Source organism: Apis mellifera, assembly GCF_003254395.2.
Source record: "Apis mellifera strain DH4 linkage group LG9 unlocalized genomic scaffold, Amel_HAv3.1 GroupUN_161_associated_to_Group9, whole genome shotgun sequence".
Taxonomy (NCBI): Eukaryota; Metazoa; Arthropoda; class Insecta; order Hymenoptera; family Apidae; genus Apis; species Apis mellifera.
The window spans coordinates 5,731-17,486 of record NW_020555801.1 but is presented as its reverse complement, the minus strand read 5'-3'; the positions used below and the strand labels follow the sequence as shown (position 1 = coordinate 17,486).

The 11,756-nt window shown below is 22.1% G+C and overlaps 1 long non-coding RNA gene across 1 annotated transcript; it reads left to right on the top strand.

Annotated features, from left to right (window-relative positions):
* The first annotated feature begins 694 nt into the window (after positions 1 to 694).
* On the top strand, positions 695 to 5,141 carry LOC113219337. The gene is made up of 4 exons (XR_003306366.1): positions 695 to 1,089; positions 1,284 to 1,511; positions 4,342 to 4,738; positions 4,834 to 5,141. It is a non-coding gene; the product is annotated as an uncharacterized LOC113219337 (long non-coding RNA).
* Positions 5,142 to 11,756: the final 6,615 nt, after the last annotated feature.

Sequence of the window (11,756 nt, the reverse complement as noted above, 5' to 3'; positions counted from 1 at the left end):
TTAGGTTATTTAATTTAAATATCGTTTTTGCCGTCACGTTTAATCACGTTATTTTCTAATAGATATTCTGTGAATTTATATTTTGTAAATCATATAAATTCGTATATATATAGATATATACACATATTATTAAAATATATTTAAAATATAATTTATAAAAATATAAATAAATTTAATGCATAATTTCAAAAGATTGGTATGAATAATACGAAACAATTTTACGTAACCTTAATGATTATAACCTATATGAAAGTTGAAAATTTGTCAGTAAAAAGAGATAAAAAAAAGAAAATCAGTGGTTTGAAACAAGAAATATTTGAAAATAAGAGCTTAGTGAAGTGTTCCTATTTTCTTTAGTTTTCTTTATTTGTTTAATTTGAAAGTGTGAAAGTGCAAATAATTTAATAATTTTTTCTTCAACATTTTTGCAGATTGATATTTTAAAATTCAAAATTGTTTCTACAATATAATTTTAGAACATAAATAAAAATAAATTTTACATATTGTTTCATCCCGTATGAAGTTTCATATGGGTCATTATTTCGAACATTCTTTTAAAAATTATATCACATAATTAAGAATTATAATAATGCAGAAATATTTAAACTCATAATAATTTTTGTGCTTAAATATATCGATAAACATTCTTAATAATAATAATCTATTTCAAATATACTTTGTTCCATAAAAAAATTTAATTGTCCGTATTACTAAGAAAAAATAATAATATTATTTAATTGTATTAGGTGGAAATGGACAATGTGGAAATTATAATGATCGAATCTCGTGATTTGTGTTGTAAAAACTGTAAATACTGTGATGGAATATTTAGAAAGATTCTGGTAAAAAAAGAAAATTCATGAACCTAAGCACATGTGAACTTATTATGAGCACAATTGCTCAATTTTTTTCTGTAGAAGATAAAGTCGAGATAAAAATCCGAGCTATCGTGTGGATTTGTTCAATTGCCATTAATAAATTTGTAATAATTTGTAATGAAATGACAACATTCCTTTCATTAAAATCCACTGCGTTGTGTTTTCTTGTGAAAATGGTGAAGGAAGTTTTGACTCTAGTCTTCTTAAATGTGTAAGTTTTCCTTAAATCATAAAGTTAAAAATTAAACTCTCTCTCTCTCTCTCTATATATATATATATATATATATATATATATATATATATATATATATATATACATATATATATTATTGGAATAAGACAAATATTAACGTCAATGTTTTTTATGTAATAAATATATCAATATTTTTTTTTCTTTTTTATAAGGATTGGCATGATGAAATTAAATAGAAGTTTGAAAATGATATGGTAAGCGATATGTAATTGAAGAAATAAATCATGGAAAAAAATTGAAGATAAATTTATGAGCGAAAATAAATATAAATCTGATGATATCTTCGTTAACAGTATTCCTACGTATTTAGAAGCATTGAAAAAAAAAAAAAAAGAAAAGGAAATGCAATGGTACTAGCAATTTGAAAAATAATTTGATAGGTAAGAAGGAAAAGAGATCAAAAAGTTGAAAGAACTGATTGAAACGAATATATATGTACATATAAGTATAAATATATATACATATATATATATATATAAACGGGTAATATACAGTAAAACTGTCATGTTTCACATTAAATAGGATAATATAAATTATTGGATTATCTAAAAAATTATATTGAACACTTAGACTGGTATTACTACTATTAATTTGACTATTCGAGGTCTTACTTATAATTTAATATAGAGTCAATCAAAAATTTTTTATATTATCTTGTAAAGAAATTAAATTATTATGAAAGATTTGATTTCAATGAAAATTTATATATAGCAATATATTAAATTTTATGTATAAAATAATTTATTTTTGTACAAAAAATTTCTTTGAGTATATCAATTCTCATTTTTCCATGTTTTGAATATTGTAATACAATTTCTTCTGAAAATATATTTTATTCCATCTCCGATAGAATAGATGATAGAATTAAATATTTTATAATTTAAAATTTTGTTTTATCTTGAATGATGACGAAATAAAAATATGTAAAGAAAGGAAAATAATATTGAAAAATTGATTTCACTGCTTTGAAATGATATTGAAATGATAATAAAAAAAATGATTTCATATTATTATACTCGCAATTCATATAGTTTCATATAAAAGAAAATTATCGTTGATTTCGATAACATAAATTCAACTGAATTTGTATAAAGTGTATGAAAACTTCTGCGATTAATTGTATAGGTAAAATTTTTATTAACAAGTTAATAATGAAAAAAGAAATAAATTTTTTACTCAAAGTGGATTATATTTACATTAAAAGAAGTATTTCGTTCAGATATATTATCTAAATTAATTTAAAAAACTTAAAGATTGATCTAATTTGTTGTGTGTGTATGCGTGTGTATATGTACATATGAAAGCTACAATATAAATGTGTTTATATGTATATATATGTACATATATATAGTATGCATTATATAAAGGTGAAAATTAAAGAAAGATAAAGATTTTTGATAATATAAATAATTTATATTTTTATGAATAACGGTCATATATATCGTCTGTTAATATTAATATTATCTGTTGGATAAATAAATTCATGATACCATATATTTGTTAATTAATTTATTAGAACTAAATATATATCAATGTTATGACAATTAAAATAATTAAAATAATATTGTTAACAGGTGTGGAACATTAAGTTAATTATAACAATGTGATTGATATACTGTAAATATATATATAATAATTTAAATCGAATGTTGTTGTAGAAGAGCTAAAATACTTTTAGGTTATTTAATTTAAATATCGTTTTTGTTGTCACATTTAATTATTTTCTAAATGATATTCTGTGAATTTATATTTTTTAGAATAATATATATATATATATATATATATATATATATATAATATATACATATATACATATATATATATATATATTTGATTATACATAATATACACTCATATTAATAATATATTTAAAAGTACGTTATAAAATATAAATTATAAAAATATAAATAAATTTAATACATAATTTAAAAGATTGCTACAAATAATACGAAATAATATATAATACCTTAGTAATTTTAACCTATATGAAAATTGAAAATTTGACAGTAAAAAGAAATAAAAAAAGAAAATTCAAATCAATGATTTGAAGTAATAAACATTTTAATAAGTGCTTAGTGAAGTGTTCTAGTTTTCTTTAATTTTCTTTATTTGTTTAATTTGAAAATGTAAATAATTTAACTATTTTTTTGTAGAATACTTTTACCAATTTGTATTATAAAATTAACAGTTACTTTAGAACATAAGTAAATATAAATCTCGGATATAGTTTCTCTCCAATCTTAATATTTATAATTTTCTTATTTTGAAGATTATATTTTTTAAAATTATACTATATAATTAGAAAAATACTATCTTGCAGTATTTAAAGAACTTGGTGGAAAAAGAGAATTCATCAACTCTGAAGCACATATAATCTTATTACGGGCACAATTATTCAATTTTTTTCAGTAAAAGATAAAATTGAGATAATGGTCCATGTAATCGTGTATTTGTTCAATTGTCATAATAAATTGCACAATTTAAAATGCACAATTTATAATGAAATGACAATAGTCGTTTCATTAGAATTCACTGCATTGTGTTTTCTTGTGAAAGTGGTGAAAATTTTGACTCTAGTTTTGTTCTTAAATGTTGTCTAAGTTTCCCTAAAATCATAAAATTGAAAATTAAACTCTATATATATTAGAATATATATATATATATATATATATATATATATATATATATATATATATATATATTGGAATAAGGCAAATATTAACACCAATAATTTTTATGTAATAAATGTATCAATATTCTTTTTTTTTTAAGAAAAATTCATCCAATATACTTGCCACTGCATACTGTCAACATATATAGACAGCCTTAAGACATCATGCAGAAGCACAACCGTTAACTTTAAGACTATTCTATCTTTAAATCTAGATAATGAAACGAAACAAGAAATTTGGTTATTAGATATAGGAATTTTTGGTCCTCAGTATAATGTATATCTAAAAATATAATGACAGTAAAATACAAAACTTGGACTAAACATCCAACAGACTAAATTAGATTATAATATTCATTTTTCTCCTTCTGTTGTTAAAATTAAAATAGAAAAATCTAATATTGTTATTTTTATTCTTCTTCCACGTTTAAAATAAATGTTGAGATATAAAAAGAATATTTATCATAATTAAAAATATTATTCATGAAAAACGTAAAATGAAATTAAACTTATATTTAAATATTAATGTTTAAATCTAGGGGAAAGAATAAAAGAATCAGTTCGAGTTACTATCATCTTTATAACAGCTTATATCAATTGAGTTATTTGACTCATGAAATGAATGATATTCACGTTGATCTGACTGAAGGTTACATATGATATTGGCATTGTAGTCGTATGCATGATATCCACGACGACCACAGGAAGAAACTCAAGGAAGTCATTCTAGAACCACTGAGGCCGATTTTCAAAAGATTGCATTCGACGTATAGAACCTGTCATTAATTGATATCCAAAAATATCAATCGTGGACCTTTGAAATATTCCACTGGCCATCGGAATTAGAGCATCAATCATCCGATGAAATCGTGCAATTGTTGCGTGATGATTGATGGACAGTGACTCGAATTAGATTTGGAGAATAATTAATAAAAAGTTAGTAATACTAACTATATAAAGATAGTAATACTAGCTATATAAAATCGATAAATTAAGAAATATAGAGAATTTTATATTTTGTTCGAAATTAGAGGGTATATTCTTGTACCAAATGCACGATGTACGCATCCCACGATGATCTCGCGATGATTCAGCATCGATCCCACGACGTTCGCACGGTGATCTAGCGACGATTCCACGATGATCTAGCGATGATCTCACGATGTCTCCGATAGAATTGTAGCTGAAGTCCAATCTAGACCAGAATATCTAAAGGAAAATTGGCACAATTTTCTGGATTTGGAGATACTGCCTAGTTCTTAGTATGATATTGATTTTTAAAAATTTATTTTTGGAAAATTTTCGAAGGAAACATTAAAATTAATAATTAATATGAATGAATTCGAAAAATGTAAGATATAAATAATTGATCGAAATGAATTATAATTAATAATTAATGTTAAATAAATTAAGAAAATAATAAAAGAAAAAGAAAAAAATAAAAATTAAATCTGAAAAGAAAAATTAATTCAGAATGAAATGATTATTTAAATTAGTTTTACAATAGCAATTTATCGCTCGCAATTATTAATCTCACAACAATGAAGCTTAATTTATACCTAAATATTATTTTCATTTATCTCAATTTATTTATTATAATTAATAGTAATGTAAATTTTAAATTTATAACACGTAACAAAAATATTCTCATTTCACTTAAAGCGAAAAAAAAATTACATAATTAATTTATAGCAAGAATTGCAATTAGAGAGAGTTTAAAATATTGTAAAAATTTTACATATAATCCAGTATATGTAATATTTGAGAAAAATAATCATGCAAGATTTAGATTGGAATGCACATACGCGTAGTTCTTGACTTGTCATCAATTTCCATCATAATAAACGACGAAATATTTTTATGTTTTAAAATATTTTAAAAACTTTTTAATAAAATATTTTCTTTTTACGTGGACAAAATTTTAAAAGAAAGAATTGGAAACCGATTACCGAGTCTTACCAGCGAGGAGATATTGAGTATATTGAGACGTACATTTAATTAAAAAATTAAAAAATAAATCAAAAAATAAATGTAGAATGGATGAAAAAAAAATAAATGAGTATAAATTAAAGAATAAATCAAAAAATAAATTTAGAAATAAATAGATAAAAGAATAAATGAATAAATAAACAAAATATATATTAAGATAATTAAATTATAAATTAAAAAAAGAAATAAATAAAAGGTAAAAGAATAAATAAATGAATGAAAATTATATAATTATATTAAGAAATACGTTATAAAATAAATATTTAAATAAATGAATGTGCAAATGATTAAATAAATGATGTGATATGTAAGTATTAATTAAAAAATAAAATAATATATAATGTTAAATAAATTTTATTTCATTATTTACAATAAATGATTAAAAAATCTCGATATTATAAAAATTTAGTTAAAATATCATCGATCTTCTCGACATGTAAGTTCATTGAGAAATGACCGCTCTATCGCATCATATGTAGAGGAGATCACTGTCACTATTCATCCATGAAGTTGGACGAAAACATATGTTTTCTACCAATTGTGCCAAATCTGATTTATGGAGTACAATGACGAATAATTTTAAGCATTTTTTAATTTTAGAATAAATTTAAACATCGTAATAATTTACGATAAAAAATTGATGTATCTTTACTATTTTTATTGTTTTATCGCCTTTAACAATTTATTACGATAATTGTAAACGTAATAATTGATATATTTTTATAAACTAGAACTAAATTTTAAATTTCTGTGATATTAGTTTTCGATTCAACTATAATTATTCAATAGTAATTTTATTAAGATATTTTAAATGCTATTTTACATGAAAAACAATTACAGATTGTTCATTTGCTGCGGACTGTTTTACCACCTGTTTTATAAATTAAAATTATATTAAAATAAACGATAACGATTAAAATCTTGACTGAGATTGAGAAGTTCATAATACGCGCAATACGAATAATATTAATAATCTCAACAATAAACTGTCGATCGAAGGAAAAAACATAAAAAATCTCGGAAAATTAATTAATTTTGTTATCACAATATTTAATATCTATTTAATATCTATAATATTTAATATTTATTAAATAATTTAATAAAGTCTATTCCATAATAAAGTGGGAATAGATAAAATTAGTTACCGCGTAATTGAGAAAATACTTGCACTGGCAATAAATCTTGTCACGATGATATTCCACAAAAAAGAAACCGTGCGAAAATTAAAAAATTATATAATATAATATTAATTATAGTTTTCTATACATTGAAATCCTATGAATGTCCATTTATAAAAAAATATAATAGGAATTAAGCATAAAAATTAATTACCAATAAAAATTAATCGAATTTGAGAGAGTTAAAAACGCAATAAAATAATTTAAAATAAAATTAAATAAATAATAAAAAGTAAAAAGTATAATACAAAAAAGAAAAAAAATACGAAAGTTCATTAAATTAGGGGAATCTAGAACGTATAAGAATGAATTAAAGCATAGTTCAAGTAAAATAAAATTCTTAGCTTGACATCTTTTCTAAAAAAAAAAAAAAAAATTGCTAATGAAAATTATTGAATTTTTCTAATAAAATATTTTTCATATACTTTTTTTAAGAGAAGATTTTAAAAAATTTTAAAAAATGATGTCAATTACCAGAAGAGATAACTACGCATCGAAATCCACCTAAAGCTAAAAAATAACAAATAAAAAATTAAATAAATTAAAAGCACATAAATAAAATACGAAACATTAAAATTAATAATTAATATAAATGAATTTTGAAAAATGTAAAATATAAATATAATATAATAATTGATATTTGAAATAAATTGTAATTAATGTAATTAATGTTAAACAAATTATGAAAGAAACGAAAGAAGAAAAAATAAGAAATAAAAATTAAATAAATCTGAAAAATCTGAAAAGAAAAAATTAATTCGGAAATTATTATTATTTTATTAAATTAATATACAATTGTTTTTATAATGATCTTTTGCAATAATTAATCGCCCAATTAATTTCATATCGCGTTGTCAAACAATGAAGCTTAAATCTAACTTAATTTATTTACACATCCTTAATATTATTATCCTTCACCTTAATATTATTTACACATCCATCTAATAATAATATACTTAAATAAATCTTAAATCTATAACGCGTAACAAAAATACTCTCGTTTAGCTTGAAACGAAAAAAAGAAATTATGATTAATTTATATCAGGAATTGTAACATCTAAAAGAGACATGATCGCTACATGATCGATAAAAATAAAGAAGAAATTTAAAAAAATCAAGTTCCTATAAATCATTGTCATCCTCATATATCACAATTTACATCGCTGGACTTATAAGAATCAGCATAATTTCATAAGATAACTAAAATACAATTTTATAACAATTTTACGTACTTCAATAATCTTTTGAACTGTTTTGCGATTTTGCGATTTTACGATTTAGCAATTACTACCAACACAATTAATACTACCAACACACTGCGTAATATTATTTAATTGTATTGGAAGAAAAATTAAAGAAATCTGTAGCCTTTGCACACCACTATATATTATGAATTTAAATTTTCAAATTAAATTACGACTAAAAAACAACTATTGTATAAATATCCTATGTAAATAATTGAACTATCGAATGAATAAATAATACATATTGAAAAAAGTATCAAATTCTAGAACAGAAATATAATATAAAATTTATTATTGTTAATAAAAAAATAAATTTTTATAAAAATAAATAAAATATTTTGTTTGTTTAAAATATATTATAAAACGAAGAAGATATCAATTTTTTACAATATCCAATTTTAATTTTTTAAATTTTATAATATTATAATTTTATAATTTCTATATTTTCAAATATAGAAAAATTTAATACTAAAAACTAAATATGTATTGTTTGGTTATATACAATTGAATGATAGAATTAACATGTTATTTGATTATTTATATTATATTTATCATTGAAACAACACTGACATAATATTATAGTATTTTTATATAAATAAAACTAATTTTATTTAATTTTTTTATTGTTTTTATATTTTATTTTTTACTAAAATCATTAATGAAATAAAATCTAACAAAATAATTTTTCAAACATAACAAGCAAGATAATTTCTTTTTATTTTTTCATTAATTTATCTATTTTATAGAATTTTTTTTTCAAGTAAATTCATATATAGTAAATTTAACAACCCAAGATATATAATATAATTAATATAATTATATTTGAGAAACTTTGAATTTTCAATTCTAGAAATCAAATAAATACAAAAATGTCAGTTGAAACTTCATTTATTAAGTTACAAAAAATTGAAGTTTACATTAGATATAGATAATAAAAAATTGTTTTATAACTGTTGTTTTCTGTTTCCAATTTATTCTTTGCTATTCACTTAAATTATTAATGAAATTAAATTATTAATTGTTTAATAGATTTAAAGAAAATAAACTCAAAAGTTTATATCAATTTTTATATCAATTTTTGTGTTTATTTTATATATATTTAGAATCGATCAAAAGTGTCTATTCGTGAATACTTATTATTCGCGAGATATATACAGATCTTATAAACAGATTATTCGGAGAAATTTTTCATATAAAAAACTCTTTTCTTCTTATCGCGCGCGAATCTTTATTAAGCCTAAACAAGGAATAGTTTTCTAAGAAAACTGCTTTGAGAGTTTAGCCGACATTCATATTGTATATTTCTTACGTCCTTCAGATTAACTGAACCGATCCTAACGGTGATATATTCCAGCGCAAACACATAATTCAAAGATAAATAATATTGTTCTAGTTTGAAGAATCTATAAAAGAGATTCGTCAATTTGTTCCTATTTATGAGATTTTTGAATACAGATCACCAAGCGAAGAATTTCGGTTTTGTCGAGGATTGTGGATGAAATAATTTTGCGTGTCGTTGATAAAAGTTTTTTTTTTCTTTCGTTTCTTTCGTTTCTCCGCAAAATTTTAACGTAACGCTTTTTTATTTGCAAACGGTTACTTTTGTCACGAGCCACGAATTCTCAGCTTTCATTTCGCAGGAAGAATGCTCTTGAAATTTCTTCGGTCATCGAATCGATTCGTCAATTCGATAGAAAGAAAAAAAGAAATAAGAATAATTAATCGCCATGAAACAATAATGTCACGAATCGATTAAACGAATCAAGGGTATTCGATATTCCCATTTACTCGTGCTACAAACGTTTTCCTCGAATATAAACGTATTCGTCAAATATAATTCTTTTCTTGTTTTTTCTTGGTTAGATTCTCTTCGTCTATTTCGTATATCTTTTCGTTATATTACGAGAAAAAGAAAGAAAGAAAGAAACTACGCCGAGCCGAAAAGTTCTGTGTACAACGTACATTATCTCACTTGAAGCTCGCATGTAGACTACATAATTAGCTATAAAAGACATGGCTATTAGCAGAGAAAATGTACCATTCGGATAATTTATCATTAATGAAACGGAAGAAAATTAATTATTATAGCTATATTAACGATATTTATATTATTACGCATATTATAAAAATAATTGATAAGGGATACTATTCCTAGCTTGAAGTATTTCGAGAGAAAGAAAATTTTGAAAAAATTAGTAACGCGACCACAGATGGCGCGAAGGCAGCAGTGTGAAAGAAAAAAAATGAATAATTCACCAATTACTTTAACTTCGACAGTACTGATATTTGTATATACCGAATGATTATACCGTTAGGAGGAAGAATGAAGAGTTGATGAAAGAAAATGTGGATTAAAGCGTGGAAAAGAATCGAAAATAAACAAATAAACAAAATAAGAAAAGCAGAAATTTTTGTATTTTTTACGAAGATTATTATAGATAAGCGCACACTGATCAAGGCATTCGTCGCACGGCAAAGCATAATATAATTATTAATATAAAATTTATAATAGAAATAAAATAAATGAAGTTAACAGATATGTATACTGTATAATAAACATCATTTCCTATTAATAAACGAAAGCCTCTTTTATTATTATCATTCAACATATTCCTTGATAATATTATATTAACCATTTGAAAAATAATAATCATATTTATAAAATTATTATGTATACTATTTTAATATTTTTTTTTATTTTGGTAAAACGATTTTTTAAAATTAATTTATTACATTTTTCGGTAAGATCATTGTAAACGATATTTCTATAGAAATGAATATATTTATTTTAAAATCTGATTAAGCACTTTAATTAAGATTAAGATTTTAAATCATTATAATTTTGAAGATAATAATCATTGATCAATGAACGAATGATTCACTCACTTTGCCTTGAGTTGCTGGACTTTGCCTACTAAGCGGAGATTACCTATTGAGCAAAAGTTACATCAGCTTTACATCCCTATCCTAAAATAACGTGTTCGGTTTTTTGTATAATTTAAATTTCGTATTTAAAAAATACGTGTTCTATTTATAAATATTTAAAGTATATTCTTTCGAATATTGATATATATTTCATCATCACAAGAGTGATGAATAATTAATGTTCTTCTAGAAATGGTATAGATATGACATCTTATTGGATTTTATGCTACATGTTCTGAAATATCGACCTCAAAATACATCAAATACCATCTAGCATGCCATAATTTAAATACGTATACAAAATTAAATTACTCAAAAACCATGAGGTAAAGCTGCACTTATATTTTAGAAATTAAAATGAAAAATGATATTCATCATCTTCTTAACTTTCTATCTACAAAAATATAAAATAGCGAATAAGCAACTCATATTATTTCTTATAAAATATAATTATATCGTTACTATTAGCTACAAAATGACATGATTATATATTGTATATTAATGATTTCCCAAATGATCCTCCGCATAAATATATAGAAAATTTTGCATTTTCATTCTCATGAAAATAAAAAATTATTTATACCTTCAAAATAAAATACATATATAAATCAAATAAGC